This window comes from Terrapene carolina, unplaced genomic scaffold, assembly GCF_002925995.2.
Source record: "Terrapene carolina triunguis isolate 2854851 unplaced genomic scaffold, T_m_triunguis-2.0 Scaffold234, whole genome shotgun sequence".
NCBI lineage: Eukaryota > Metazoa > Chordata > Testudines > Emydidae > Terrapene > Terrapene triunguis.
Window position 1 is genome coordinate 14695645 of NW_020664585.1, and position 27139 is coordinate 14722783.

Genomic DNA, 27139 nt, shown 5'->3' on the forward strand with positions numbered 1-27139 from the left:
TGAATGCCACAAGCATGAGGAACATGGCCTCAAAAGCTCTTGTCTGAACCAGTGTGTGGGTTTTTATAGCCAGGGAGGTGAAGAAGGAAAGGCACAAGGGGTTGGCAGGCTGTTTATCACTTACTGCAGCTCAACTGGGAGATTTGTTAGGGGCTTGAAATCCACATAGCACAGCAGAGTATATCTAAGAGCAAGCACTTGCTAAGTACCTGTTACCTAGCGCCAAATGGAAATTAGCAGGGTGACCAACATATTTGTCCTTACCAAGCTAAGAAGTATATGTGCAATTAAAAAGTATTTGCAATTGTACTGTGGTAGATAATGTTTTCACCCGTCAGCTCATAGAGAGAAAGGAGCTTATTCAAATAAGCAGGACAAGCCTTCCCTTCTATGGGTGGGGATTTTGCATGTGTCTCAGATGACAACAAAAGTTTAGATTCTGTGGTCATTGTAAGAATTTTTAATTGAATTATAGATTTTTAAGGATCATTATGGTCATGGAATCTGATCTCCCACATTACACACGCCACGGAACTTTATCCAGTGGTTTCTGCGTTGAGCCCAGTAACTTGTGGTTGAACTTGAGCATATCTTTTAGAAAGACACTGCACCGAATCTTGAGTTAGGCTAGGTCTACACTGCGGGGGGGGAGGGTCGATTTAAGATACGCGAATAGCGTAGCTGAATTCGACGTATCCGAGCCGACTTACCCCGCTGTGAGGATGGCGGCAAATCGACCACCGCGGCTCCCCCGTCGACGGCGCTTACTCCTACCTGGGCTGGTGGAGCACTCGCGTCGATTTGGGGGTCGATTGTCGCGTCCCGACGAGACGCGATAATTCGATCCCCGAGAGATTGATTTCTACCCGCCGATCCAGGCGGGTAGTGAAGACAAGCCCTTAGACTCTAAGGTCATGTCTACACTTAAAAGCTTACAGCGGCACAGTCGTATTGATACAGCTCATGTAGCTGCGTTGTGCCGACAGGACAGAGCTCTCCTGTTAACATAATAAAACCAGCTTAATGAGCGGTGGTAGATATATCGGCAAGACACACTAGCACTTATGTTGCTCGGGGTGTGTGAGTGTGTTTTCACACCCCTGAGTGACAAGAGTTTTGCCGACATAAGTGCTAGTGTAGACATGGCCTTAGTGACAGAGAGTCAGGGCCGCTCAGGGGGGGAGGGGAAAGTGGGGCAATTTGCCCCGGGCCCCACAGGGGCCCCCACGAGAATATAGTATTCTATAGTATTGCAACTTTTTTCTATGGAAGGGGCCCCCGAAATTGCTTTGCCCCAGACCCCATGAATCCTCTGGGCGGCCCTGCAGAGAGTTTACCTTGCAATCTGTTCTGATGGTTAATTACTCTGGCGTCTTTTCTGTGTGTGTTTTGATTTTGAAAATGGATTGCTATTAGGGATGAGGAAAATATTCACAATAAATGACTTATCTGACAAATCTAGCTTCATTTTTCTGCTTGTGGACATTTTGGTTGCAAATCAATTTCCTCCAGTCAGATTGGCAATGGTTTTGGTTTTTTTGGAGATTTTGAAAACTCTCCGAAGTTATCACAAACGCTTTGTTTCCAGGATTCATTCATATATAAAATTTGAGCTGAGTGACTTATTTATGATTGCTCAGATTAGTCACATAGTATTGTTTTGATTCCCCAGTTGGGTAAGCGTGCAGTCGTGTCCAATGCAAATGCTTAACGTGTGAATTTCAACTTCATTTTCCACAGATACGTGCATTTTACATTTGAAATCTGCTTTCTGTGAATATTTGTGCCATTAAAACACTTTGTTCAGATGTTTGTAGAAAAGGAGTGCAAAAACTGTGATATTATGGCCAAAGCTAGCTCTCTTTTACTGGTCTCTTCAGTCTAACCATATTAATGCTGCAGAGATGTTTCTGCTAAACATTCATTTGGGTGGCAGCTTAGAAAATATTCACTCGCGGGTTAAAACTGCATAAACCAGACTGTTCTTTGAGACCTAATCTAAAATTCTATCAGTTCATTGTTGTTTAGGTAAATTCACTCACACCTGAAATCCACTAGACATTTATCCAAAATGCTGCAGGGAGTGAGGCTAGTGATTCAGTAGGTATCACTCATCCCTCTAAGTCAGTAACGAACCAATGCCCCTGCACGATGTACTGGAGAATGTACTGTTGGAGTTGCCATCTTTTGGATGAAATGTAAAACCAAAGTTTCCAACACTTGTGGTCCCTAAGGATCTCATGACACTTTCCTAGCAACCACAAGGGTAAAAGACCTTGGTGTCCTGGCCAAATTCCAGTCTGAGTAATTACATTCTGCTGCCTGAATTTGCCTAATACTTAATTTCCCTCAGTACATCATGAATAATGAAGACATATCAAAAGTTACCTGTATTTTCTTCTGGCTAGCGTTGTGGTTACCACTGATATTAAACAGTAGCATCTCTCATATTCCAAACCCTCCCCCCCATCATTTCTACATCTTTTCTTGGTTCGTTGTCTGCATAATAACAGGTTTCAGAGTAGCAGCCGTGTTAGTCTGTATCCGCAAAAGAACAGGAGTACTTGTGGCACCTTAGAGACTAACAAATTTATTAGAGCATAAGCTTTCGTGGGCTACAGCCCACTTCTTCGGATGCATATAGAATGGAACATATATTGAGGATACACACACACACACACACACACACACACACACACACACACACACACACACACACACACACACACACACACACACACACAACATGAACAGGTGGGAGTTCTCTTACCAACTCTGAGAGGCCAATTAAGTAAAAGAAAAAAAACTTCTGAAGTGATAATCAAGATAGGCCAGTACAGACAGTTTGATAAGAAGTGTGAGAATACTTACATGGGGAGATAGATTCAATGTTTGTAATGGCTCAGCCATTCCCTGTTCCTTATTCAATCCTAAATTGATTGTATCTAGTTTGATATGCAAATCACCTGTTCATGTTCTCTGTATGTGTGTGTGTATATATATATCTATCTCCTCAATATATGTTCCATTCTATATGCATCCGAAGAAGTGGGCTGTAGCCCACGAAAGCTTACGCTCTAATAAATTTGTTAGTCTCTAAGGTGCCACAAGTACTCCTGTTCTTATTGTCTGCATAGTCTCTCCTGCTTCTCTGTAGGTAGAAGTAACAATCTTCTGTAGGGGCAGGGAGGTTACATGGAGAGAGTAAAACAAAACCTGTGATGAGTGACCCATTAAAGCACAATTAGCCTGTTGGAGCAAGTCATGTTCAGAGTTCAGTGTATTCTCAATATGGTGCACACCAGTATTTAAGGCTATAGAGATAAGTGCTTATTGCAGATATCATCTGTAGTCTTCCTGGTTGTTAATGACTCGATTAGATGAACTGTGCTTTACTCAGGTGTAACAGGTAAAACCATTTCTCTCTTAGCACAAGCTTTTTGAAATTTATATTCAATTATGCCTTTTTTTTATAACCCTGCTTTCTTTTTTGCGCGTTTTTTATAGCCATGAAATTCACGCCCAGGTCTAATATCCTCCAAGTTCAGGGCTGTTATGTTTCAAGTCCACTCTAGAAATAATGGGGTTGATCTAAATTTTCCCAGGTTTTTGGGATGGTTAGCATCTGAGGTTCCAGTCTGTGCTCGCCCCTAATTTGGTAAATTTACTATAACACTAATTGTATTGACGAATGTTTTTATTTAAGACACTGCTGCTCTACTTGAAGCCTCACACTCTCTCTCATCCCTTCTCTCTACTAAGCTATTGAATTGTCATCCTTTCTGTGAAGCCTCCTTTAATAAATCAAATTGGGCATTATAATTATGGCACTCTGCTAATCCTTGTAGAGAGGTGCAAAGTGGTAAGCTGATTTGAGTGCCAGGTTGTCTGGTTTGTTTAGGAAATTAGATTAATACTTCACTCTTTTTTTCAGCAAAGTAAATGTCCAAATTCCTATTTACCTCTGATTATTTTGTTCCTTTTTCACTTTGGGATATAGAGAAAGGGGAGCTGGTAGAGATAATCTCTCTTTTCCAGATCATTGCTCCAACCATCTGTGAAGTGGTTTAAAAGCTTTTACATCCTGCAGTAACCATATAGAGAGAATGCAGGGCATTGTGGGCATTTTTTATGACATAGTTATAGATAATTAGCCAAAGATTTACATGGCTGTGGATTTGTTCTATTCTGCTCTGTCGCCTTCTTTCCCCATCCCCCTCAAAGTTTTTTTGCTACTGCATTCATAGCAGGGATGATGCATCAACATGTTGGTTTAAGTCTCAGGGAGTAGTCATGTTAGTCTGTATCCACACAAACAACAGGGAGTCTGATGGCACCTTAAAGACTAACAGATTCATTTGGGCATAAGCTTTGGTGGGTAAGAAGTGGTTTTTTACCCACAAAAGCTTATGCCCAAATAAATCTGTTAGTCTTTAAGGTGCCACCGGACTCCTTGTTGTTTGTTGGTTTAAGACAGCTGTGTCAGAAGTGTTGCTCTCTGACTGGTGATGAAGTCGTCTTTGGGAAGCATACTACAGCATCAGGGATATCTAAAGAAATGAGGGATTGTCCAAAAATACGACAAACTTTGAACGGGGCTAGAGCCCTCACACAGCAGCACCTTCTTCCCCAAAAGCTGGATACAGGCAACTCCACCCACAAAAAGAAGACTTGTTTCTATTTTCTTTTCTTCCTAGCTTCTGCTCTCTCTCAAACCACATCCATCAGTATCCCTGCTTATGGGCGTGGGGAAGTCCTCTGCACTACAACCAAAGATGCTGGAATTTAATAAGATCTGTCAAGCCATCTAGCCCATCCCTCTGCGAGTGCCGGTTCCTCCCCTACACTATATTTTAAAATAAGATTGGGTGAAGCATGAGAAACGTGGTCACCATTGCGGCTTGCATTACTCATCTTGAGAGGCTGTTCCATAACCCAAGAGAAGAGATCTCCTCTAAGAAAGATTCCTGATATTTAATCTGAAAACTGTCCATCTTTATTTTTTGTTTTGTTAGTCTAGGTTATACCCCCTTGCAGTGCCCTAAAGGATTTTTATTCTGTTATCTCCTTAGCTGTCCCTTAGCCGAACTGTGTATATTTCTCTCTTTTCCTTCTAAATCTGTCTGTCTACCCCTCTGACACTTTTTGCTGCTTTCTTTTACTGCTGAAATCCTTCCAGCTTTCTAGTCTCTGTCTGGAAATGAAGTGCCCAGAACTGAGTGCAGTTAATGTAGCTACTGTTGTGCCAAGCATCGTGACCCAGTGGCACTCTGTATGCAGCCCAGAGTTGTGCTGGTCTTTTGTGCTACTGCATCACACTGCCAAAAACAAGTTAATAGAAAAGAGTTGTGCTGCTAAAAGTTAGCTAGCCACAAGCGCTGTGGCCAGGCAAGTCAGAAGTAGCGTATTGTGTTGAATGTTTGTTTATGTGCTGCTGTAGTGACAATGGGATACTATAAAGCAAGCAGCCATTCAGCATGGAGATTACCATTTTTCACCTCTTCCTTCTCTTTTACTCCCACCATTTAAAGTGGGTGAGAAGGCGTCACAAGAGGCTGACTAGAGAAAAAGAGGTTTCATTCACATCTTGGGCCTGGTCTACACTACGACTTTAAATCGGATTTAGCTGCGTTAATCCGAATTAATCCTTAACCCGTCCACACAACGGAGCCAGTTACTTCGAATTAAAGGGTGCTTAAAATCGATTTCTGTACTCCACCCCGACGAGCGGAGTAGCACCAAAATCGATTTTGTTAATTCGAATTAGGGGTAGTGTGGCCGCACACCACCGAATTAATGTGGTTAAAATTAATGGGGTAGTGTGGCCGCACACCACCGAATTAATGTGGTTAAAAACCGAATTAATGTGCTTAGTGTGGCCGCGCACAATCGAATTTATACAATCTGTTTCCCAAATTCGAATTATCTAAATTCGAATTAATCTCGTAGTGTAGATGTACCCCAAGTGTGGGTGTAGTGCTTATGAGTGGGGTTGGGTTGGGACCATCTAGGAAGCTGAAATCCCCATTGTCCACAGAGGAGATGCAGCATGGCATATGACAGTGCAGACTTCCTGATGCTGAGCCACCAGTGTGACTTAACCCTGTCTTTGGGGAACCTGGGGGGGAAGGAGTTAGTCTCCATGTCCCAGTCGATGTAGAATGAGATCGCAGAACTAGCATGATAATTAATGCGGGTTGTCACGGGGCTCTTGCTGGGTTGGAATCTCCAAATGAGTTTCACATGAACACCTCTACCCCGATATAACGTGACCCGATATAACACGAATTCGGATATAACGCGGTAAAGCAGCGCTCCGGGGGAGCGGGGCTGCGCACTCTGGCAGATCAAAGCAAGTTCGATATAACACAATTTCACCTATAACGCGAGGACAGCGTTATATCGAGGTAGAGGTGTATTTTTATTTGTTTACTTGTTTAAATTACTTACAGGCTTTTTGTAGTGCTCATCACCTTAATATCCCATGCACATTAATTAATAGGCCACTAAATAGCCATCAGATGGTAGCCACTTCCAGTCACAACTGACTTGGCGTAGATTTGAACAGAAGAGCTAGAGGTGAAAGACTCTCTGTATCACCACCAGGCCTCTGACATGATACGTGCAAACAGATAAAATGGTCAGATAAAAATTGTGTTGACAATATGCTTTGTGCTCAGACTTTATTCTCTACCCCTTTTTGTACTGTTGATAAAAATTAAGAATATAATTAACAACCCGTACAGCACAGAACGTTTCAGGTTTTTTTTTCTTCATTTCACTGCATTTGAACAGTAAAATTAGACAGATCAGTTTCTTTGTTTCTTGGTGGCTTCAACTTTTTATTTAGCAGATTCTGTTGTTTGTTTTCACAGACCATTTAAAAACAAAACAAATGAAAAACTGTTCTGGTAGCCTCTTTTAATCAAACATTTCTGTTTGTATTATTAGAACTTCTAAAATTAGGTCCACGTTTTGGTCTTTTGTTGGAGGTTGTTGTAAGTATATAAATCTAAATTTTGGGCTTAAATCTAGTTGGCAGCGAATCTTTTAATATGCATATGTGATTACTTTAAGAGTTACACCATTAATTGGATACTTATTGGTAAAAGAAAGATTTTACGCTTTGATTAAGATGCCTGGAAATATCCAGGGTTGTTGACTGAGTTTGCAACCTTGATTCCCTTAAGCTTGTGCCAAGATGAGGAAAAAGCACTTAGGGATTGATCCTGTAAGGTGCTGAGTACTCTGACCCCAATGCAGCAAAAGACTGACCGTGTTTACGTTTAAGCACGTGAACAGTCCCATTGGCTTCAAAGCCCTTAATGAGGATGCAGAACAGGAGACCCTGTCACAGGGGGATTTTCATTGGTGATCCTTAGTTCAGGCTGAGAGCTGCTACACTACGAAGACACAGATGGTCTTCCCTTATTCTCTCATAGTAATCTGCGAATACGGAGAGTTCACAGCTGCCTGCGGAACCACTGGGGAGGCGCAGCACAAAGTACTGAAATGGGCAATACAGTAGTTAGTCATTAGGTTTGCTAATCTAAGGCCTAAAATCAGGCTCATTTCAATCAATAGCAATCTGTTTGCACTGTTAGGAACTAATTTAAAAATCTGCTTTAAGTCCTGGTTATGCACTTTGTATTCTGTTTTCTGCATCAAAGTGCAGGGAAACAATGGGCATAGCACAGCAGTGGCAGCAGTAAAAAAAAAAAAAATCCATTGTAAATAAATACTGTATGTTTATTTTCCAACTCAAATCTGGCTACTATAAAGATGTGCTGTTACTTTAAAAGAGTTTACCCAGTGGTTTTAAAGATTCTTGAAGTCTGTGTGGAGGATAACCCTACTGTACATTAGAGAGAGAGCGAGCTAGATGGTAAGGCTTTGCTTGTCCGATATATCTCTAACTGCATTACAGACCTTAAGCAATTAAGGTTTCTAATATCACCATAACATAGACAGTGGACAACTTCATCTGTTGCTGAAATGCAGCCACCTCTTCTGTGGAACGCAGCAACTGTTTTAACAGATTTCGGTAACACTACACATCAGGACAAATAGTGTGTGTGGGGTGGGGGGTTGGAGTGGGGAGAAGCCATATCCACTGGAAACTACCAGGGGAATTTAAAGAGGCACAGTGCGGTTATGTGAGTTGGCATGTAGCCAGGACACTCAGGTTAGAATATAGTCAAAATTTGGAATGTTTCCAATTAAAATTGGAAGCTCAAATCGGAAGGAATTTTGAGTTACCTGTTGTTCGAGAGGGTTTCTTCTGCGAAGTGGGGTCCTGTGTCTCTCTCCAGATCCAATCCAATTTTAAACCACCACCTACCCATCCTCTGGGCCCTGCGTTGCATCTGGCATGATGTACACCGAGAGGAAGGATTACCTTGCAATTCAGAAATAGAACTGAGGATCTTGAGACTTGAGTTCCATTCCCAGGTTTGCTGTGGACCCTGAGCTCCACTCTGCTCTCAAGATGTCACCAGTGACTTCAGTGGGTTCCGGATCAGACAATTAGGCTGTGCCTACAGTGTTGGATTCCCCTCCCTCCCCTGCTCAAAAACTCCCACCATTGCTCCCACCAGTTCAACTCCACCAGCAGCAGTATCAGTATTAGCACTAGTGTAGAGAGGATTCCAGATGGCCCCTGGCATTTTATTAACATGTGAAGGAAACCCCGGGAGTTAAGATGCCGGCAGCCACCAACACCTTGTCTATTTTAGTGCTCCTAGTGTTAACTGTGGTGGAGCTCAACCAATGGTGGCAACTTTAAAAAAATTATTCCTAGCATAGGCAAGGCCTTAATTGCTGTTTCCTCATATGTAAAATAAAAATGGTTCACACACAGCAGTGGTGAGTCTAATAACCTAAAGGAAAAGTACCCAGGCATTGGTGAGCTGAACGCTTGGGAGAAAAGATATCCGATTCAGCATTCCTCTCCCAACATCCCTTCCTCAGAACATCTGTCTCCTGAGACTCCCAGCAAGGCCTCCGACAACACCAGGGAAGACCTGACTTGACATTCCTGAGATTTCCAAAGTAAAAAAACCAAATAGAAAATAGAACTGGTGAGAAAACAACTTGTGAAGCCTTGTGTGTGTGTGTGTGTGTGTGTGTGCAGGGCTGTCCAGAGGATTCAGGGGGCCTGGGGCAAAGCAATTTTGGGGGCCCCTTCCATAAAAAAAAAGTTGCAATACTATAGAATACTATATTCTCGTGGGGGCCCCTGTGGGGCCCGGAGCCTGGGGCAAATTGCCCCACTTGCCCCCCCCTCTGGGTGGCCCTGTGTGTGTGTGTATATGTGTGTGTGTATATATATATATACAAAAAAAGAGGACACAAATTCCTTTTCAGGTCACCTTTAACTCCTCTGTCTAGTCATTAGCTGATCAGCAGAGACCACAGATAGATCATGACAGGTTAAATACAGCTTCAGTCTTGGAGCAGAATATGTAGTTGTTTGCTAAGTAGATGTGAATGGATCTCATTATAATAGCTTATTTGAAATTAAGAGATATAAAGGAAATTTCATCGCTAACAACTTTTATGGCATCAGACTCTATAAAAAGGTGGTTGGTGGTCATTGCTTACATTGTTATAAAAGAAGAGCTAAATGGTTTGTAATTTAGAGAAGTGGATTTAATTACATGAAGTAATTTACAGAAAGCTATAACTGCTTATATCTGTCTGTCTTGTATTTAATTGGCTAGTGCAATGTAAAAGTCCTACTTTTTTTTCTTTTCAAAATCTTTCTTTTATTTGTATTTGCTTTGGGAGTGGGGGAAGGCAGAGGGTCAGAAGTAGCCCTTTGAAATGAAAGGAAGGGAAAAGCGGCCATTACATCTGTGTTGTTCTCTTCCATCTCTTCCCGTTCAATACTAGGCATGCTTCCTTAATGCAAAAGGACCACCATGATTCCACCAGCTCCAGTGACACTGCAAGCTGCCAGCTGGTCCATGAACGATGCAGAGTCACCAGCCAAAGCTCTTGCACAGGGGACGTGCTGCAGACAGCAGGTGCTGTTGCAACCTGGAAGCTGCAGGAGTAAACGTGCAGCGGCTGCATGGCTGGTTGCACCCTAGTTCTGGCTTGGCAGGGAGGAAGATTCTAGTGCAGATTTGCACCTTCATTCACTGGCCCTCAACCTCATTTAGATAGCTTTAAGTGAACTCTTTTATGTACCAGGGTTGAAATTCCTTAGGGATAGCTAATTGTAACTGCTCTGTTCTTATACCTTCTTGGGCTTTGCACATAATATCTTCAGGAAAAAACAAAGCCTCAGAACAATCATGGATAAAGTGTGGCTCTTTAATTCATGAGTAGCCTTAATTCAGGCTGATCTCAGGTTCTTTTGTCTGCAACACAAACATAATCAACACCAACCGGGCAATATAGTCTGTCTAGGTTTTTATACCGTGCTGTTCACTGGGATAACTGATCAATCTATCCTGCTCTAATCTGAACTCAGGAAACAAACAATAAAGATACAGCCCTAAATGGGTCACTGCTGAGAGAGCATTAAATATATATTTCTAAAGAACTGTGAGTTATTTCAAACAGGCAGAACAAACTGTACTTGTTTGTTCCTAACCAGTGATCCCAATTTCCACAAAACTCTGTGAGGAATGTGAAGGTTTAACATGTCTGAATCAGTGCATCATGAGCTACGGCAGAAGCAATGGTGGTTGCCAGTTCTTGGGTAAAGCCTTTTAATGATGTTTATCCAATTCAGTTGGATTTTCTTGTGGAAGCATATCAAAGAAGATGCTGTTTTCCATCTTGCAGTGGCACTATCCTCACAAAGTGTAGCCTCGGGCTGTCTTGCAAACACCCCCTCCCTGTCTCTCTCTCTTTCTCTCTGCATTGATTCCTCGGGGAGCTGATTTTCATACTGCTAACTGATTGATGGTTTACATGAACTGTTGAGAATATGCACAGCTTGAGTAAGCACATCTTTGATTTGAAGACATCTCTTAGGTAAAATAAGCACTCCTTGTTCTGTGGTCCGTCAAGCCAGGTTACTTGTAGTTGTATGGGTGATGCCTGAGGGCTATTTATTTGGCTCAGGCAGCATATGAAGCCTTTGGTATTTCCTCTGCAGTTTTATCTAATAGAGGACGTTTAAAAAACTAAAATAAAATCATCAGGGAGTTTGAAAGCCTTTAAGCTATTCCAAACTTGCTGGTGGATGGACTCCTAAGGGATAGTCATGTGTACATATTTGTAACTGAGAGATGAAATATGCCCAAAGAAATGATCACTTGAATACGGCCTCTTTGCTTTTAAAGTTCTAAATTGATTTTCAGACTTTTTTTTTAAGCAAGTTAGACTTTGGAATTAATTTGTTCATAAAAATAAATCCCACCAAGAAGAATATTTCAAGTGCTAAGTGCCAGGAATGGGTCATATAAACCCCACTGTTAATGGGACTTGGCCTGCTTCGTTCTTCAGTCACCCTGTTGAAAAATGACCTCCCGAGAGTTGCCTTATGTGCACAGGTGTAACACCGACAGACCCCGGTCGTTGGTGGGCACGATTGAACCTGGGACCTGTGGAGCTTAGTGCATGAGCTAAAAGCCAACTGGCTGTTAGCTAAGGCTGTAGAGCAGACTCATTTTATAAGTGGTCTTGGTGCCACTAGATGGGACAGAACACCATACCCAAGAGGTGTGTGGGTTACACAGGCTTTTAGTAGCATCATCTTTTTCCATTGTTTCTCTCTGATTAGAGGTGGTTCAGATAACACAGCAGAGTGTCAATGTTAGCTGCTTGATGCTGAGTCCAGAATTGTATTAGCACCCGACGTGGGAACTTCAGACATCAGGGCAGCTAAGGGTTAGCTAACAAATCCTGCTATTTGAACCCTCCTCTCAGGCTCCACTTTCTCCATGGTGGCAGGTCAGTAGTTCGATTCCAGAGCAGGGGAATGAGTGACTGAGGAGCTCCATCCTTCATCTGCTGTACAGCCTGTGCAGGAGAATGCTGAAGGATAACATGAGTTCTATTTAGATTTCTCTAATCTTTCCTCTTCTGGCCCCTTTCTGACCCTTGGACAATGAGCAGCAAGTAGAAGATAAATTGCCTGTAAGAGCAAACCTCACCTACCAAACTCTGTGGCCTGATGTCAATCAAGGAACCCAAGGATGGAGTAATGCATTGCTAACCTTCTGAATGCTATAGACAGTCTGAAGCATTGGAATCCTGTAATGAATTCTTCTGATTCCTCTATACTGCAGGTAGTATTGCGGCTGTGTAAGAGGGGGTGTTGGAGCCCATAACATTATATTTCTATAGATTCTGGCAATTTGCATGTGGTTGTCAGTCACTAGTTGTAATTTGTGATGACATTTGTTAGCTGTGTTGTCAGTCACGTGTCTGGAGTTGAAATCTCTGTTGGGACAGAGATAGTTCAGCTAGTATCGGATAGGTGTACTACTGTGGAGGGAAAGACAGTGACTTATGCTGTCTTTCCCTCCACACTATATGCTGATTTTTTTCCCCTCATTTATACGGAGCAGTTTCTATTCATAAATGGTTTTTCATGGTGCTGACAGAATAATACCAAGGGAATCCCAGTCAGGTTACAGGCATCCCGTCTCTTAGTGACTGACTTTATTTAGTTAGTTACTTTAGGTTTGTAGCTGATGTTTTATTTTTCTTTCCAGTACATGAGGACAAAAGTAAAAACCATTTTGGCCTTTGCTCACCACACAGCACCTAAGAATAAACCTTAAACACCATCTTTTACTATGGGAGGGAATAGGAAGTAGATTCACATAAGCACTAACCTGCTCTTAAAAACAAAATCGTCAGTGTTTTTTCCCCATCATGTGTTCATACTCTGTTGCAATCTGTGGTTGACAATATGGTCCCTGGCACTGGTCAGAGGAATGGGATGGCATAAAGACTGCCTGCCATTTTGTTTTTTTCCCCCTTTATCCTCTCTTGCTTTCCTTGTGGCTCAAGTTTATAATTGAGTGTTTGACAAAGAAGTGTTTACATGCAGCGTTTCTGGTGCGTGACTGCCTAGCTGAGGGGAATAACAATTTGGTTCTGAACTTCAGCCTGTCTGTTTGTCACTGTCATGGCACTGTCATCAGCAGTTTTACTCTCTGGCTTGGAGAGGCAGGTTAAAATAGTTGCAGGGACATGCAGTGATAAGCATGCTCTCTCTGAGTCCTGGTCTACACTACAGGGGGGGAATCGATCTAAGATACGCAACTGTAGCTGAAGTCGACGTATCTTAGATCGACTTAGAATCACTTACTTCACATCCTCGCGGCGCGGGATCGACGGCCACCGCTCCCCCGTCGACTTCGCTTCTGCCTCTCGCCGTGGTGGAGTCCCGGAGTCGACCGCAGAGCGATCAGGGATCGATTTATCACGTCTACACTAGATGCGATAAATCGATCCCCGATAGATCGATCACTACCCACCGATCTGGCGGGTAGTGTAGACGTACCCTGAGATACGCAGATGGTCACATGACTTTCCAGTCCATGGTTTGTTGTTGTGATGGCTTTAAAAAAAAAAATAGGGTGAGTATATTTGCTCATGTGTTTTCCAAGTGTTTGAAGTGAAAAAATTTGTTGTGCAATGTGCAACTTTGCCTAGATGTGATTTGCAGTGGGCAAGTCACCAAGCACTTAAGGGGCTTGCCTAATTTTCATAAAATGATTACAGCTGTCTTCATACGGGAGTGGAAGGGGTGGAGAGTGTAGGTCTCATTATGCAGTGCTTCTCCTGCTGTATGCAAGGGTACTCACTGGGTTGCCTTCAGCATGCAGGGCTGCACCAGTTTGAATGTCTAGGAACACCCGCTACCTCTGAGCAATAATTGTTGCTGGCACCTGTAATTTTTTTCTCTTATTGCATATGCCATGTTCTTGACCTATGTGGTGGTTCTTGTTCCCCAACCCCAGGAACTTAGCGACTAATGGATTTGAAAGAGGCCACTTATGAATGCTTCTCCTACATTTGTCCAGCAGTGTGGGTTCTTGTCCTGGAAGTTGCAACTCGCAGGGGCTGGGAAGTTATGACACCTTTCCTCGTCCCTTATATTATTAAATAGGAAGCAGGTCTTGGCTAGATGGGAGTATCCTGGTATGCAAAAGGTGAGAATCGCTGTAGTAGGGGGTAGAAAGAAAGCTCTGAGAATAGCTTTGCAGTTCGCTATGCCCTCTCTTGCGCACTAACAAGCACACTAACTCTGTCACACACAACTGCCTGCCTGCTCCCCATATGCTTGGGGAGTGGCAATCCCACTGCGGCACCAAGTAAGCCAAATCCCCAGCTTTCTCATATGAATAGCGCTGTGGTCTACACTGGGCAGTTTGCCACAGTTGCATCCATTGCAGACTATCCATCAGTGTCGCTGCACCACTGCAAACCCCTAATGTAGACAGACAAAGCTGCCACTATAAGCTGTGATTTGCATCATTGCTGCTTACCCCAGTTTCAAGACTTTACCTGTGTACACTAGGGGTTTGCGATGTTGCAGCAACACCAGTGCCCAGCCACCACTGGCTGGAATCTCCAGTGTAGACATGGCTTGATTTATCAAAATAAGAATCCTGGCCAATTATCACAGAGAATAAAGAATTAGGCTTGTCAGTTTGTGTACCATGGGGGTTTGTAACTTGTCTGTGCCAAGACCCTGCTCCAAATTATGCCAAGGGGGCAGGGTGTGGAAGGAACAGAAGCATTGAAGCAATGCATGAATAAAAGACAGCTCAGTCTTTATTCAGCCCCATTAAAGGTCACTTTCCGAGCTTACTCTCTTTTTAAAGGGTCTGCTCATTCCGTGCTTGTAGGTATTGTCATGTATTAGTCAGGAGCAAGGGGAACTGGTGCATGGCAAATATCCACTGGGGAGGCAAAGGAGCTCCCAGGAGTACTCAGGCTTGTCTTAATCACTGGAGGCATGCTAGGTTATGGTCCAACTCGAAGTCAGCAGGCTTTAGAGGGCAGCGCCACTAATGCTAATATGAGCTGTGTGGCTAAAATCCACACATGGAGCTGAAAATAAATCACAACATATGAAATAGAAATCATGCACTCAAGCATGAGTAAGCTTTGCACTTAACTTTGTTGGCCTCTGGCATTAACTCCTTCCCTGCTGCTTGAATGTGAATGTCCTTGTAGCAGTTTCTCTAGCAAGTCCGACTGTATCAGAAGCCACAAGGAATGCTTTTGCTGGGTGTAGTTGTTATTTAGTGCTATAGACTAGGCCGTAGAGCAGAACAGACCACCAGAGTTTTAACATGGTGGTTAAACAACTGGTAGCCTGTCTACCCTAGTGCTACTACCAGTTGGACTGCTCTGGTGCTAGCCATGACTGGGATTGTTAAAATCAAGTGTGGAGGGGAAAAAAAGCCATAAAAAGTAATTGCTGATCCAGAGTGTCTTATGTTTGTCCTTGCTTACCTCCAGCTTGCAGTGGGCTGACTGGTTCCTTTCCTTATCACTGAGTCATATGCAGAGCCAGGCTGTTTGGCAAACCAATGTTTCTTTTATTTATTATAGGCTCATACACATGCTAGAGCCATAATGGTTTCAGTGCCATGCCAACCAACATAGCTGCTCCCTGTTTACCTGAATTGTCGAGACTAAAAGAAGAAAAGAGTGTCTCAGCGACCGCATATTTTTCCAGTGAAGCAGAGAGAATAAAGGGATTTTTTTTCAGACACAGTCTACCTGCAGCAGCACCAGGGACCTCTAGTGAATTGATCAAGGGACACATTTGACCCTTGGGCTGCTTGTTAGAGAACATTGTTATAGGCATGTTGTAATAGCAGATGTAACAAAGAGTCTGCATTGTCCCAGAGAAAAAAAAGACGTGGGGTGGGGGGGGGAGTATTTTATTTTATTTCAGTGTGTGAACTGAAATGCTGTCTGGGTCACCTGATAAAATAGGTTTAAGCCTAAGGCAAAGCCAAAGGCAGAAGAGATACAAAATTGGTTGTAGGTAAACTTTACAAATAACTGGTTATTATTGTTTATTGAAACAGAGGGCACCAGGAAAATTAGGTCTTTTGAAGTTATTTTAGTTGCAGAAATAAAATCTTTAAACTATGTGACGGTCATGTCATTCACTAGGCAATGACAGAGACCCTGGATACTTTGTATCAGTTCCGTATTTGTGCTAATTTCACTTCGAAACAAAGCAAGAGCATTCTGGAGATTGCGAATCTGGCCCAAGGTCTAGTATGCACACAAGGGAGCTCAGCATCCCACATGCCCACAATTTGCTGGGCAGTATTTAAAATCTGGCCAGTTACTGGTGTGCCCAAATGTGCAGATGGGCACCTAGTGGGCATTTCACAAGTGCCAAGGCATCTAACTCTCATTTCAGTGGAAGCTAGGAGCTAGGCAGTATTGCAAATTCCTCTAGGTGCCTGTTTGTGTCCTTGGGTGCCCAAATACCTTTTATACTATGGCTTTAAGTGATTTAGAAGCTTTCAGCAGAACTTGTGCTCCTGAGTCACTGAGGCTTGGGGCAGGTCTCCACTTCAAACCTGCATTGGCACAGCTGCACCAGTGCTGCTGTTCTGCGGTAGTCCTTAAGTGAAGACACTCCTACGCCAATGGGAGAAGCTCTCCCGTCAACAAAATGCTTTCTACATGGGTTGTTAGGTCAGTATCACTATGTCGCTCGGGTTGTGAATTTTTCACGCCCCTGAGCGACTTAGTTGTACCCAGGGCCAGTGCAAGGAAGTTTCGCGCCCTAGGTGAAACTTCCACCTTGCGCCACCCCCCACCCGCCAACCCCAACCCCCCCCTGCTGCAGCTAACCGCGCCCACCTGCCCCCCCACCAGAGGAGCCCCCCCCACCCCGCTGCAGCTAACCCAGCCCACCACCTGGGGACCCCGCCGCCCCCCCCCGCCCGGGGAGCCCCCCCTGCAGCAGCTATGCCCCCTCTGTGGCAGCTAACCCCGCCCAGGAAGCCCGCCCCAGCTCACCTGCGCTCCGCCTCCTCCGCTGAGCACGCCGGCGCCGCTCTAATTCTCCTCCCCTCCCAGGCTTGCGGCGCCGATTGGAGGAGAATTAAAGCGGGGGCTGTGTGCTCAGCAGAGGAGGCAGAGTGGAGGTGATCTGGGGTGGGGAGCTGTTCCCCTGTGCGCCCCCCCCCCGTTACTGCGGGTGGCCCTCCCCACACCCCCCGCCCCAGCTCACCTCCACTCCACCTCCTCGCCTGAGTGGGCTTTTAGGCGCCCTCAACCACTAGGCGCCCTAGGCGGCCGCCTAGTTCACCTAGTGGTTGCACCGGCCCTGGTTGTACCGATATAGGTCTGTAGTGTAGACCTGGTGTTGGCCTCCATTACCAACTTATATTGGTATAGCTTTGGTGCTCAGGGGTGTGGAAAATCCACACCCTTGAGTGATGCAATTATACCAACCTAACCCCCCGTGTACACCGTGCTATGTCGACTGTAGCTACCGCCTCTCAGCCCTGTAAGTGTAGACAAGCCTTTAGACTCTTTTGAAAATCCCACTTTGAGCACTGGCCCTGTAATTCCATACAAGGTTTTCATGCTGTTACCAAGAGGAAGACAGCAAATGCATTCCCTTCATTCTGATAGAGTTCCCAGCGAGAGAAATGTGCAAGCTGTTGCAAGATTTGTGCTTTTAATACGATTTCTGGTAATTCGAGAGGCTTCTTTCTGAAGCACTATCACACCTGAGTCTTCTATTCAGTGTTCAGGCTCATTTTCAAAAGATATTTTGTTTTTAAATAGTCATAGTAGCTTGAATTTGCACGGGCAATGCTGGGTTTTTCCATTACCTTACAGTCCTGTAGAAAAGCACTTGTGACTTTTCGGGATGGAGGGGACAAGACACTTATTTCATTTCATCCATTCTGTTTTTTATTCAGATCCCATGTGGTTTAAATTGGTCAGGTATTTCCTGCAATTCAAAGGACCTATGGGATATTTCTGTAATTGTTTTAAAAGGTATCTGGTAGAGCAAACTAGTCTGGACAAGATTTTTGTTATTTTTTCCCCCCCTAAGTCCTTTTAAGATGCAGACTGCTAATACTTTGAAGGACATTCCAGTGTCAATACAGCCAAGCAAAGAAGACATCTTTTTTAGTTAATTGCTAATAGGTGTTTACAGTAGCTTACTGTGGTTTTGGCAGGATTAGATTTTAATCAGTATTAGTCAGTGAGTCATCTGTTTCTCCCTCTACCTTCCCCAAAATCAGAGAGATTTCTCATGTTAATTTAAATCTACTGAGAGCGAAAGCTAATTGTATGTTATATTGCAGCTGTAGATTATTGGTGCCCTCCTTTCCTGTCATTTCTCTCTGGCAGTCAATAAGAAATTAATGTTACAAGATGTGATTTTTATTTCTGAATTGGATATGAATCCTGACATGTAGTGTAATTGCCGTTTCAATTAATAACTAAGCTTTCCTTTGTTTCTGGCTATTGCAAAAATGTAAACTGATTTAAAAACCACCACTACCACCCCGTCCAAAAAATTTAAATAAACATTTTGTCAAAATATGTAAAAAATGTAGGGACTCTGGAGATAGCTGAGGAAAGGAAACTGTGGTTTACAACAAGGTCTCCTGGCTAGCAAATTTAGCTAATAAAACTATTCTGCCTTTTTTTTTAAAAAAAAATTAATTCTGTATACCTGAGAGTCTGCATCCTTGTTCCCAGCAAGGCCTGGGCCTGGGTCATAGTGGTAAAATGCCTTGTGCTACCCAGCTCTGCCACTGGATTACTGGGTGACCAAGGCAAGTCATGTCATCGCCCTGTGCCTCAGTTTCCCCGTCTGTAAAAGGGGGTAATGATGGTTTTGTCTTTTATAAAAATCTTTGTGATATGCAGATAAAAAGGACTCCATGAAAGCTGGGTGGTGGTAGTACTGTTACCATGCAGGGAGATCTGAGGTGATACAACTTGAGGAGCGAGAGAAGGACTTCAGTTGCTGTAGTGGTGGCGGCTCCATTTGGTTAGAAAGATTATAGCTGCCATGTTCTGAGAGTCTGATTTGAGGTGCTGAGGGCCCTCTAGCCATGGCAGCTGCAAAATACTTTGCACAGAACTGTAGCAACACTGAAGGGAGTTTAATCCTAAAGATATCTCCAGAATTAACTTATGGTTGCGAACTAGGTGTAATACTGTGGGTGTTCTGCAGTGTATACCCAGAGGAAGGATCTTGATACCACACTCGGTTGGCCAGATATTCAGTCAAAGCATTTTGTTTTCTTAATTACAAACCTCCAAGGTTTCCTAGGGAGATCGGTTGATTGGAAACACTCTGGGTGTATAATTTATGGTCGTCTGTCTTTAGTAACCAGTTTCTCAGGAAGCTTCAGGAAAGACTAACTCCACTTTCATATACTTGAGGAAGGACTCAGGTATCTATTACTTTGAAACAGCTCCACTTGGTCACGCATCTTAGAGAGTGAGAACTACATAAAGCTGTTTGCAATGAAGTAAAAAGGGCTGTCAAAGCACCAGCTTGCCAAGAAAAACATTTTCAGTAACTCAGTATGCATTCGTGCCGTTTTTCAGCCCAGCAGCAGGATTTGTCTGCGCTGTGTACTGCTTTTGATTCAAAGAGATAGAAATTTCCTGGCTGAAGAGGTTTGTGCTCATACAGATGTACTCATTAATTCTACCAATTTAAGAGATGCATCTGGAATAAGATCAGCTTGTGTACTACAGGTGGGTTTGGGGGATAAAAGGGTAAAATAAGCCCACAAAAAAGTAAACATTGGGAAATTTCACCAGTAATTGTCTATTCTAGGAGTCCATCCCATGTTTTCTCACTGCTACATCCCAGAATATGCTCGCTGCCGTGTTCTGCTACAACCATTTGCACCCTCTACCACCATCATTCAGCACCTTTCAGTGCTGCTGCTTTAACGGTCTCAAGATGTATGTGTTGGAAGGAGTTAGTCCCAGGCCAGACATTTAGGTTTCAGATCGTTACAACATAAATAGCAACCTGGTTTAACCATAATAACCCTGATTTCCTAGGTAACAATGACAGGCTTTCAACTCCAAGTCGTGAAACCCAGCTCATAGACTCCAGCGTAGCAGTGCATCTGCTCCACTACCCCACGGGATGGACTGTTTGCATGGATTGGTGGGGAACAAGGCCCTCCACATCACTTTAGCTAGCTCTATGGTTCCCTGTTGAGGGCAGTGATGGGCCGAGTGGCTGCCCAGAAAGGCTTCTGCAATTGTGTCCCTGAAGCGGAGGGCATGATTTGGGGGTGAGCCAGGTGAGAGACCACCAGATCAGTGCACGTGGGGTTGCTGTAGCCTAAAAACTTGCCCGAAGGGGATTGGATGGGTAGCTGTCACTATTCCAGCTCAAAGCCTGGAATGCCGGGGAGGGGGGCGGGCTGGCTTCAGTGGGTTGATGGGGTTAAATTCTATCCCTCCAAGTCCCACAGAGTTTCCCCACACAACACCCAGTTACTCTGGCTTTGCTCGCATGTGTGTGTGTGGGGGGGTATCACCTACCCCAGTTTTACAGTCACGGTACATCAACATAAAGCCTAACTGTTCCATTCGCACACGATTTTTAAATAACCCTGGTGCAGTCCGATTTTAGTAATGCAAACCTTAATTTCAAATGTAATGTTAATGTTCAAGAGATTACAGTTTATCTAAGACTTCTCAGCTCAGTGGTAGTATTTGACTTATAATGGGATCTTGCTTCTTACCCAGTTCTCAAGCTGGCTTGATTGAAGCACCAGGAGGTCAAGTGACTTGTCAAAGGTTGCACAGTAAGGGAGAGGCTTAGCTGACATTTGAAACCCAGAGCCTTCTGTTTCCAAGTCTGCTGCTGATTTACTCTTTAATCCTCTGGTCTATGTAACTGCTGCCTGGATTAAACTATAACCCATCTCCATTTCAGTGCAAAATTATTTTAAGTTAGACCTTGCAAAAGGAAAGTAATTCTTCCACAAACACTACTTGGGTTTTGTCCATGCCAACTGTTTCATATGCTAGTTCAGTGCCACTGAATAATAAATTACAGTTATTGAGATATCAGTTCATCATATCTCTGTGATACTGTAGCCTGTTCCACTGCATTGACTGAAGCCCTTTGCTAACCAGCTAATGTAGTGCCGCTCTACTTTTTCTTGTTCTCTAATGATGGGATACCTTGTACCAATTTGAATCCTATTAGATTGTAATTAATTTTTCTCTGGGCCAAACTGAGGCTGAGTCAAATGATGTGTGGTGTTGGGCTGAGAACACACAGGCAGCAAAAGGGTGAAGTGCTAAGAAGATCCCATTATTGTAGGTCAGTTAACTGCTCACTTACCTTTTGCATTGTTAAGATATGTCTGTACTTTGGTTTCCCTGCTTAAAAGCAGTTTCCATCAAAAAAAACCATGTTAGTGTAAGCCGCACACCTCCTGGGTGTGGTGTTCTGTCCCATCTAGTGGCACTGAGACCATTGAGAGAGAGAGAGATTAATGAGTTTGTTACAGCTTTAGCTAAGAGCCAGTTGGCTTTTAGCTCATGCTGTGTAGAGGCTCATGCACTAAGCTTGAGAGGCCCTCGGTTCGATCCCGCCCACCGACAAGCAGGGTCTGTCGGTGTTACATTAGCAGAGCAGGATTCTTGGGGATTAGAGCAGTAATCTGAGCTGACCAGGAGAAAAAAGATCTGAAGTGGGGTTCTTAGGGGCAGCTCTAACAAACTCATACATCGCTACCCAGAAAGCTCAGGTCTTTTTCTGCAGCGGGAAGGGATATCTACCTTGAGGTCTAAACGTCTGCTAACCACAGTCATTGTCTGATTTACTGGAGTACAGTATCTGTCCCACTCTCATAAACCCAACTGTGAACCAGATCCATGGCCTAGGTAATGAAAGATCTGAGACCTTCCTGTTACATAAATTCCTCTATCCTACCCCCCATTCTTGCCTAGCAAAGCAGAGAACCACCAGACATCCTGTTTCTCCCTCAAAAGCTTGCAGGGGCATGGCACACCATCTCTAGGTCCAATCCTGCATGAGGACGCGATGCTGAAATGAATATACTCCCATAAAACAAACAAAACAAAAATATATCTTCTCCGGTATCTTTTTAAGCTTGACAAAAATTCGAGTGGTCCAATGTCAAATGGCTTCTTGCTCTGTTCTGCTGAATTACTGGTGTCTATTAATATCTTTCCTAGGCAGAGTCTAGGCAGGCTGAGAGATACAAATACATAGTGCATTCACCTGACGGGATAGTAAATAGTAAACCAGGGCTTTTGAGAAAAAACTTGCTGAAAAACCTCTCAGAGAGAGCCTGCTCCTGTCCATCTCTCCTATCCATTAAGATTCCCCTTCCACTTTGTAAATGCAGTATTTAATGGATGACTGCAATGCTAATTTGTAGAGATACATAGGAGTCCATATGCACCGATAGGACAATGCAGAGAACTTGTTTGTGATTAAAACTTTTATTTCAGAGAAGAATGTACATGTCTGCAGTATCACGAGGCAGTTTCCTCTGCATATGTTGACTGTTGGGGATAAGTTGTACTAACACAAGGAAAGGACTGATTTAGAATATGGCCTTTGCAATTTTTGTAAAGCGAAAAAAACACCTGATCTCCCTTTATTGCAGTAGCTGTTTTCTCTCTGCTGATCTCAGGAAGTCCTACATTGAATTTTTCCAACTTAAAACTTTAAAACCAGTTTGTTTTCCCTTATTGATGATAAAATTCCCACACTATAGCTTGACCTCACTGGCTGCTTTCCTTTGAAAGACTAACCAGAAGTTTCAGCTAGTGCACACAGAAACCCTAGTGCACTTTTAAGTTGGCTTTGCACGGGAGTCCTATTCACTGCTGGGTGCGATGTAAAGTGCTGCTTATCTAGAACTATAAAGCACCGAAGAGCTTTACAGCAGCGATTGCAATTGCCTTCGCTGCTCTGCGGTCTGTACCCAAAGCTTTCCAAGTAAGAGGGACCAGCTCTTGGTTTCACTTTCCCTTGCTGTATGTCAGATCCAGAGACTGACCATCTTTAAGATGCAGTGGAAGATGCATTGTTTTACTCCAGCTTCTACCTTAATATGGGTCCTTTTTATGGGTAGGTAGATGTAGTAGAGAGGGGTTTGATCTGTATCAAATGTAATGTTGGCAAAACGTTACTTCTAAATATTTGGATACAAGCTCTTGAGGATAGCCTGTTGTAAGGATGGAGGTGGAATGTGTTTTTAAAAAAAGGCGATACCTTACATATTAATTTAGGCTCATTGAAGCCAATGGGACTGCTCATGGAGGGAGGTAGTATTCAACGTGTGTTAGGATGGTACAGTGTCTCCCTAAATTATTAAGGGTACGGGTTTAAAGTTGTGCATTGTAGAATGGCTACTGATGCGTCCCCAGAATACCAAACAGTCTGGTACTTCCAGGAATGTCATGGGACCGCCCCCACCGGCATGACCCTGTGTCATGACCACACTCACACGGAGGACACCATTTTGAAGAGCACCCCACCTCCCTCACTCGCATGACCTTGCATGCATGGTGCTTGTGAGGTCACACTGGCAGAGTGACATGATATCAGATAAAACCATGTCTGGTTTTATATCTGTACTGGACAGGGGACAAACGCTGAAAAAAACAGGAATGTCTGTCTTAAAAGCGGATGATGCCCTGCCTAATGTATTTTAGGAAAGGTAAGTTAACCCAAAATTCAATGGGCAGTGTGTTCTGAGCATTTGTGTTAGTCAGTTACACTGGTGTATTTCTTTCCAGGAGCCATTCATTTATTAACACATTCTGATTGAAAACGTGAGTTTAATCACTAAAACCAATCCAGGACAGGTCCTTCAGAGCCACACCATCGAAACTCTACTGGGAAAGTATAATATCCTCTAGAAGAGAATTCCAAATTAGTTACATTTCCAGGACGTTTTGTTTTTAGTATGTAAATTTTTAAAGGTTATTCTAACTTATGTTTGCCATCACACATTACATGATGAGCCTCTTTAGTGCAGTAAAACCATCAGGAAGGAAAATGGATGGAAGCTTAGTATAAACCCAAAGAGGAGAACAAACACACTGTGCATTTTTTGGAATTCCCATTAGAAATCATACATGGTGCGTTCTATCCAGACCTCAGGGGATCTTAGCACAGGAACTTTTCCCCAGACATAGGCAAAGTAAAAAATGGAGAGAGGAAACTGTTGGCCAATGCAAATGGTTTAAGAAGGCGTCTGCTAATTTCTCTAGTGCCAGATGGAATGGTGTTAACTGTAACTTGTAGCAGGAATTTTGAACATCATGTGCTCTTCCTCCCATCCCTAAATCATTTGGCTCTAGTACAGTTTTGTACATTGTGTGTGTATGTGTCACTGCTGTAAGTAAATGGCTAAAATAAGGCAAAATAATGCCTATAAAGGCAAGACTTCTTCAATTTAGAAGAAGTTGATCATATTTTCAGTTGTAGACAGTGGCACAATGACAGTTTACACTAGTGGAGAATCTGGCCCCATGTCCATCTTTTGTATCATAACCTTCAAAAGTGTTGCAAGCTATGGAGAAAGTCTAAAATAAAGCTGGACATTTCCTAGTATGCACTTGTCATGGTTTTTGTCTTTCTTTTTGTGGTCTGATTATTTTTGTGTACTGGCTGTGTCTTAGAAATGTTTAGTTCTTGCTATCACTTGAAATTTTTTGGTTTTCTTCCAGATCCAGCTAAATGCTCATGTGCAAATTCTACTAGACATAAAACGGAGAAATTATAAAGCTTAATGGTCATAGAACCCTGAGGATAGAGATTATAAATTATTTTGATGATCCAGTCCCAACTCAAGGCTTAAAGTAAATAGATCTTGTTGGAAGTATATTGGTCAGTGCAGAAGGTATTTTTTATCCCGGTATGTTGTATTTCATTCATTCAGTGAAGTTTGTTTAATTTCAGTAGAGTTGAAAGGAACAGGGCTGTGCCGTTGTGTGTCCAATGGGGAGGGGGAAAGGAGGCAACAGGCATAGAGATTATTCTGTCCACTATTACCATGAACCTGCAATTTTTGTTGTTCTGCTTCCTTTGAGTCCTGCCAATGTTTGCTTCGTTCCCCTGACGAGTGAGAGTATCCTGAGAGTTTCATATAAATTGGAAGATTAATATAAATGGTGCACTTTCTATTACCACTTATATTAAAAAAACAAAAACAAAAAAAACTGAACTGGGTACTGGGCTGAATTTACTTCACCACAAACTTTCCTTTATGCTCTCAACTTAACGGAAGGGTCTTTGAATATAGAGTGCTGCATGGGAAAAACAAGCAATAGTTAAAACTTGTTTCTGTCTTGCCATCTTGTTTCTGCCTCTGATCTACAAAGGCAGATTGTCAAAGGTGTCTGACATAACCTCTATTCGTGTCTATGTAACTTTACTTGCACAAATTGCTTGCATGTAGAAGCAATAGAATTTGCATGCCCCAAACCCGTTTGTGCTCTCCTTACAGGGTGGTCTTTGGAAAATGTATTTTAAAATGTGATATTCTAGAAAAATGATGCTGGAATGTATTTCAGGGAAATAAACTTGCAATGAATAATTCCCATTATAAAACCGTCAAAGGGCACTGGGAATATTCAGGCAAAGATTGTAGGTTAAAAGGCTATTCCACCTCATATAAAACTGTTGATTGTGAGCCTCCTCTCACTTATATAAATGTTAATCGGATAGGTGCACAACTTTATTGACGTCACTGTGACGTAAGAGCAGATTTGGGCCCATTACCTTTGAGAATTCCTCAGTTTGTTTTGCAAACAGCCAGAAATTTTTAATAAAAGAAACCAGTGTGCAGCTTACTGTTTAATATAGCAATAAGCAACGCAAGCAATGTGCATTGGTTCATCAGTATTACTAACCCCAGGCATTCAAAAACCAGGAATCAGCCCCTCCCCCCCCATCACAAGAGATTTAAAAATAATGAATTTTGCTTCTTTCAATTTTTTTTTCTAATTTTTGAGTTTGTAAGAATCAAGTTTTCAAGCTTTTCTTTGCCACCACAAGGGCTAGAAACGTCAGCGTTTGTTTGGGGGGGTTTTAATGGAAAAGCTGAGATGCTCACCACATCATGATTCCAGGCGCTGAGGAATTAAGAAAACCACCAAATATCACAAGACTCACAATAAAATTCTGAGAGTTGGCCATGTGTTCTCTCTTCACAATGCGTGTGCTCTGTTTTGAGTTACGGTGTTGTCTAACAGCAAGCTGCTGTTTTGTTCTTTGATAATTCCCAAGCGAAGATCTGTTTGCAAAATAAACACGCTGAGCCTTTCCTAAAGTTAATATCCTCAGCCAGATCGGCACTGCAGGTCACTTTTTGACCTACTCGTTTCTACTTAATAGCTGTTGCATAGATGGGAGCTTCAAATTGTTCCTCCTCCTAAGCATGAGCCGAATGCAGCTGCACTGCTTCAGTTTACTGCCACTCAGTGGAAAATGAAGTAAAACCTCCTCACGTTTCACCACCATTTTGACAGTCTGGCAGACAATGGAGAGTTGCTTCACCCTACTTCCAGCTAGAGGAGTTGCCCTCACTGGAATGGCCTTAGGATAATTACACCAAAATTCACTTTTACAGCTTCAGTCCTGATTTGGTGCTCAAAGGAATTAAACATTTCTTCAGACATTCTCCTTTGACAGTGTTCCCCCTCCCCACAAACTATTTGCTCAAATTCTGTCCAAATTATTTTTTGACATCTGCATACAGTAGTAATAATGGTAGTGATGATACATAGTGACCATCTAACACTTTTCATCCAGAGATTCAGAAGCTGGACGAATTCAGACTAGAAATAAGGCACCCATTCTTAACAGTGAGGGTAATTAACTATTGGAACAACTTAATTCAGCATAGGGTTGATTCTCCGTCACTTGTGTATATAAGTCAAGACTGGGTATCTTTCTAAAAGATATGCTATAGCTCAAACAGAAGTTATAGGTAGAAGTTCTTGGGTAAAGTTCTTTGACCTGTGTTATGCAGGAGGTCCGACTAGATGATCATAATGGTCCTTTATGGTCCCAAGGTTTATGAATCTTACAGCACTTTTCAAAGGTGCGGAAGTTTATAGATGTGTTATGAGGTTTAACCAATACATTGTTACAAAGTGCTTTGATTTTTTTTTAAGATGA

General features: G+C 42.9%; 1 protein-coding gene across 9 annotated transcripts in view; it reads left to right on the forward strand.

The window, feature by feature from the left end:
* The window catches only part of FBRSL1 (fibrosin like 1), a 714791-nt gene that overhangs the window by 203644 nt on the left and 484008 nt on the right, over nt 1–27139 (forward strand). The gene's annotated exons all lie outside the window — the stretch shown is intronic.